Source organism: Euphorbia lathyris, chromosome 3 (genome assembly GCF_963576675.1).
Source record: "Euphorbia lathyris chromosome 3, ddEupLath1.1, whole genome shotgun sequence".
NCBI lineage: Eukaryota > Viridiplantae > Streptophyta > Magnoliopsida > Malpighiales > Euphorbiaceae > Euphorbia > Euphorbia lathyris.
The window spans coordinates 78,288,806-78,294,849 of record NC_088912.1 but is presented as its reverse complement, the minus strand read 5'-3'; the positions used below and the strand labels follow the sequence as shown (position 1 = coordinate 78,294,849).

At 32.8% G+C, this 6,044-nt stretch overlaps 1 long non-coding RNA gene across 6 annotated transcripts; it reads right to left on the bottom strand.

Moving 5' to 3' along the window:
- Positions 1-877: 877 nt before the first annotated feature.
- On the bottom strand, positions 878-6,044 carry LOC136223051 (uncharacterized). 6 transcript variants are annotated; one of them, XR_010685804.1, is made up of 8 exons: positions 5,811-6,044; positions 5,616-5,675; positions 4,487-5,254; positions 4,283-4,393; positions 3,951-4,182; positions 2,918-2,988; positions 1,808-2,219; positions 878-1,253 (listed from the first exon to the last, which is right to left on the bottom strand). It is a non-coding gene; the product is annotated as an uncharacterized lncRNA (long non-coding RNA). The 6 variants fall into 6 exon arrangements; XR_010685801.1 differs by lacking the exon at positions 2,918-2,988 and having other exon boundaries at positions 4,487-5,037; positions 5,101-5,254; positions 5,811-6,040; XR_010685802.1 differs by lacking the exon at positions 2,918-2,988 and having other exon boundaries at positions 4,487-5,028; positions 5,101-5,254; positions 5,811-6,040.

Below are 6,044 nucleotides of genomic sequence, written 5' to 3'. Positions count from 1 at the left end.
GACTTGAAATTCAACATGTATTATGGCTAAAGTTTCCTTAAAAACTTCAATTGGTTTTTAATGTAAGACGAAAAATAATATCGAGCTAAAACGCTAAAGTTGTTAATATTATTTCTATGAATAATGATAACCTTAAAATATGCTTAACATTATTTTGAAAGTTAAAAATGTTTGAAAATGTATGAAATTTTTACTTTTAACGAAAATTTATTCTTTATGAAAAATTGCTATTATTTTTGAAAAGTGTTGCACTTTACATAAAAAATGTTGCATATTTTTGTTTGAAAATGATATGAAATAACATGCATTGATACTTAAATAAATAGCATTCATTCTCATTCGTTGCATTCATTCGTACTTAAAAATAAAATGGATATGACACTACAAGAAAATCGCTCTCTAGCGAGAGTAAATCTCGTCATAAATGATATAAATACCATCGTTATTAACTTATAACGACGGTATATACCGTCGTCCACCCTCGTTAAAACCTTGAGGTTAAAAGTATCAACGAGGGTATAATGTGTCCCGTTGTTGAAAATAAACAATGACCGTACATACCCATCGTTGTTACACAATAATTAGGACAATAATGACTATCGTAATTAATTAATTCTACCGTCATTATTATCACATTTTAACAAGAGAATAAACTGTCGTTATTATGATATTTTAATGAGTGAACAAACAATCGTTATTTCCATATTCTACTGTCATTATTCTAACATTTTTTATAAGAAAACAGACAGTCGTTATTTCCATATGGTACCGTCATTAGAAATTATATTTATAATATAGAATTCAGTAGTTATTCCACAATGTAATGACACTAAAGATTGTCTAAATATTTAATATAATAAAAAAACAAATTCAATAATTAAAACACACATATATATAATAAAATATAAACCAATTTGTCTGAGAACAGATATACATAGCTATAAATCGGTTCTTGTTCTTTTTAACATAACAAAACAAATCAACTTGTCTGTACATAATATGATATAAAATCAAAGGCACAGTCGATCTCCCTTACAACGTAAGCTACTTCAATAAAATTATTCCACCATGTCTTGGAACAATACTCCACTCTGTGCTAACTTCTGCAGATTTTGGCTCCACCTCTTTAAGCTTAATCTAAACAATTATGCCTCCCTCAGTCCAAGGCCCGATGAGAAGGATAAGGCCAGTGAGTTGATGTTCGTGAGAGCTTGTTTCCCAGCTTCAATGTTAAAAACTTGACCTTGACGAAGCTGTAAGTCGCCAGTTAAAATATCATTCCTTAATCAGTGCACAACTAAAAACAATTCAATTGCCAGGGCAAGCACATAAAGTAACAGTTGAATCCTAGAAATTTGAGACTGCACACTCATATATCAACTATTAAACTTTATTCATCAGCAATAAATGTTATACTTACATTTCTTTCTTGGCATCATAACTACATATTCAAATTAACTGCCAAGTGCTTATTAATTGGTTGGCTATCCAGATTTTAGAACACTTGTATGCTCTAGTAGAACTGATTATAATAACGATCTTGTGATTATAGATGTATTCTCTCTTAAGCATTAAGGTTCAAAGGCTCCACTGCAGCCAATACAAATCATGCCAATTCATATTCTTCTATCATCAATGACTTGATTCTTTAGAACTACTTTCTCAAATAAGGAATTCATGACAGCTAACTAAAATTGAAGCCTATAAATTGTGCAAAGACTTCATGTCCCAACATAAGAACATAAGCATTCGTCCTACATCCCAATTAATAAGGCAGAGCAAAAGTAAAACGTAATTTTCATTTCACCTGCTTTGGCGACTCCTGCTTCACAACAGGAAGCTGAGTGTTCCCTTCAACGACATTTCCAAGCTTATCCTGGTACTTAATGAGCATTTGAGTAATACCCCCTTCCACAACCTCATAAACCACTTCCTTAGTATTCAAATTCCGAAATTGACAACCTGAGCACACACATACCCTTCATCATGGTACCATTTCTGCACTCTATCCCTACTCTTCTGCAGTAATCTTGCGCTAACCTTCCCATGGTCCCTCAATATTTGAAGCACCTCCTTCTAGACTGACATGGCAAACAAATAAGGAATCGCCTTATCTATCCTCTTCTTCAAATCCTTCTCCCGATTCCTATCATACTTCAATTTCTCATTATCTGTCATATCTGGATCCATTTCAATTGGTTTCGACTGCTGCACCAATCCTAGTACATGCCAAAAATATGTGCATTATTTTGACAAGCAACAAAGAGAGAAATGTCCAGCAAATTAGACTTTCAGTAAGAAATCGCAATTCATATCGCATCAAAGCATAAAAAAAGACATGGCAGCGAATTAAGCAATTTGCATCATATAGTACAATTGGTCTTGACAGATTTTTAGTGACTTGGGGAACCATACAGAGCTTTGAGTATTAGACATTTTTCAATCACCAATTGTAATTTACATATATATCAAATATCCAAAACCCTGTGACTTCAATTACTCAAAGTATCCTAAATGAAATCTATTCATCCCTTTTATATAAATAATATTCTAGCTTAATAATTTCAACAAAACCTAAGACAATTCTGATCTTTGAAGTTGTTCATTTGATGAAATGTTTTGGTGTAATTTGGTTAATAATTACAAAATACAAATGACACAGCTAGATTAGCATTTTGTGAAGGCTAGTGGAAGCTCTTCACTGGTTCTGCTCAGTGAAGCATATTACTGAAAAAAGACTCACACATCTCTGTTTTTGTAGACTAGTAGAAGGTCTTCAGTAATTGTGCTCGAAGTGGCTTTTCATAGCTACAAGGAATTCATAACCAAGCCTAATGTGCTCTCGGTGAAAAGAAAACTAAAGTAACATAATATGAATTAAACAGAGCATGCTCTAAGGAAAAGTTTAAAAGTTTACCTCAGTAATCAGAGCTGCAATTTCAAATTACACAATATGATATAGTTGTTGCAAAGATTCCACAATATATGCTATGAAAGATATGAAAAAAAAAAAAAAAATGCACATAAATTACCACAAAATACAAACTCAAATGTCTAGAAGGTGATTAGGATTCTTTAGTACATGAGCTCTCTCAAATCCATAGGACTTCATTTTGATATTGATTTACCATTTTTCTTATAAAATGATGAAAACATAATCACTACAACAGACAGTACTGCAACTCTCAATAACTGCTGAGCGGATGAGCCAATTTATTAGTTATAGTAGACCATGGAATAGAAAACACATGACTAACGTTTCATCTACTTATATTTATTTATTGGCTTAATACATCAGTACAGTAACCCCTAAACTTTATCCAAAAAAATGATTAGTCACTTAAACTTGCAAAGTATCTTGGTAGCTCGTGAACATGCTTAAAATGTAATGATTAACCTCCTCCAAGTACATGTGAAGCAAGAGATGATTTAGACAAATTGAAATGTATCACTTCAAACAAGTTCAAGGGGCCAATAGACCAATGTAATTGAAAGCAAGTTCAAGGGGTCAATATGTTACTTTAAACAAATTCATGTGGTTAATAGGTTGCTTTAAGTAAGTTCACGGCTAACGAGACACTTTATAAGTTTAAAGGGCTAATTGGTTTTACGAGCCAAGTTCAGCAAGGCCTGATGTATTAAGACTTATTGTTTTAAAATATGCTTGTGTCCATGAATTATAGAACTTAAGGATATGTTATTTTTTTAGACTTATCCTTTACTTGTATTGCATAAATGTTTTGTATACTAAAAACTTGTAGACAGTTGAAAGATATAAACCCTTTATGAATTGGCACAAGTTTAATAAATAATGTCAGTAATACCAATTTACTTCTGACTTTATATCTGAAATTGAGTTTGTCTTCAAAATGCTAACATTTTCTTCTCCTTAACATTCAATCCTTGTATTGTACCTGAAAATAAATTTTTAAGGTAGTCATAGAACTTACATTATAGTTTTAGCAGCTTTTATTGTAGTTTCTTTGTCCTTGCAATGTCCAAGCTTGGCAATCTTTTCAGCAATATCTTTCTCTCCCAATAATAGAGATCCGTCCACTTCGTCAACATGAAAGTTCAGCTGTTCATTAAGGAATATTCTGAAAGTTGGTCTCTGTTCACATCTAAGAAGGGTATTTTATCACCACCCTTTAAGGTAGCAGACCACCATGCTGTAAGTTCATCCTGTATTATTCAAATTAGGAGTTCACAAATAGAAACATTTTAATTTTCAACAATGTATGAAAAGTTTGAGGTAAAAAACCCACACTGGTTTCTTTTTTACCTCAAGGAAGTCATGGTTGGAGACATTGAGTTTTAACTGAACATTTCATCCCACCAAAGTTTACAGCAATTGAAGTTTTGGACATTTCCACTGAACTATCCATTTGTTCTCCTGCGTAATCATATCAGAAAATCATTTATACCATTAATGCAAAGATGAATGCCATCAACGAGTTAATGTTTTTCTTTCTTTATTTTTTCATACCACTTATATAAGCGGCATAGTATCCGGTTCCTCATAATCCCTCTTCCCACTTCCCTAGCCGCAACCGCAAGAAAAACCCATCAAGTTGTGAAAGCTTGTAAAGTGGAGTTGATCCATCTAATGTCCATGCAGAGCAAAAACGAATTTAAGAAATTTATACACATTTTCATACAAGACAACATAAACGTTTGTTGATTGATCTCAACTGATGCAATGCAAACAAGGATAGAGTCAGATAAAAAGTATTTTCGTGTAAGATCTAAGCACCTATATCACAAGCATGAATAACATATCACTAACTCCTACAATTCATAAGCTATGCAAATATTTAGAATTATTATTTACCACCTATATAAACAAAAAGAGATATATGGAAACCGTCAAGCAAACCTTTTTCATTGAGTGCTAGTTAAATAGCCTTCAAAGTGGTCGTCCATATAGTTAAATAACCTTCGGAACACTAATTACAATATTCTTGATATATTTCAATCAACTTTTGAAACCCCTTCTTCCTAATAGAAGTTAGACAACCCAAATTTTCCCTGCAGAATCTGATAAAGATATGTCCCAATAATTGAATTAACAGTATACCAAACTTTTAAGAAAAAACATACCTTAGTATCCCTAAGTCTTTATGTAGCTTTTAATACAAGTTCGGGCGGAAAAAAATTCATGTTAAACCTGGCAAGATCACATACAACAACAACTACCAGTGTTCTCACTCTGCTATCAAAATCAAGAAATCGACCTTCAATAGCAGCTGCTTATCTGAAAGGTAACAAATTGATTGTAGTAACTACTTAATAAAGAGTCCGCATCATATAAAATATGTTTTGTTGTTGAATGACTCAAATAGAAGTTTGGATGATTCTTTTCCGGATGGATTAATTCTCCATGTAGCAAGCTTTAGCTGATTCCAGATATATAATAAATGAAACCCAAGTATCAGAGTCCAAACAGAACTCAATTTCATATTATCCCATATTTCTCGTTGCTTTTGCCATATTTTCTCATAAAAAAACAGTTAAAACTACAGATATATAATAAACTAAACCTAATTATTAAACAAATTGATTATCCAATTACATAGAATAAAAAACACTAAAACGAAAGGGAAGAACGATTTTACCTCTCGGGCTGAGAACGACGAACTTCGAATGGAGGAAGACAATAAGTAGAAGAATGAAAACTGCAACTCAGAGTAGAAGAAGGAAGAAGCACGAACGAGTTAGGTTAGGTTAGGGAAATTTAAAGTTTAACCAGTCTAACCAATTTAGGAATAATATTTTTCATTAGCGTAAATCTAACAAATAAATCAAAGTACCAGAGTGATAGGAATGTCGACTTGGACACTGATTTTCCTGTGCTCGTGAAGGTTTTCTAGACTGAAGATGAGATGGAACAGAGGAGGTGCGTAAGAGGGTGGGCGGCAATAGTAACGACGCGAGGTTTTAGGGTTGCAAATCTCTTGTGGAAAATATCAGAAACTTGTTTGTCCCACAAAGATTTTAGCGCCAATAATTTTAGGGTTTGATTGGATGAGGGGTTTGGGAGGGTT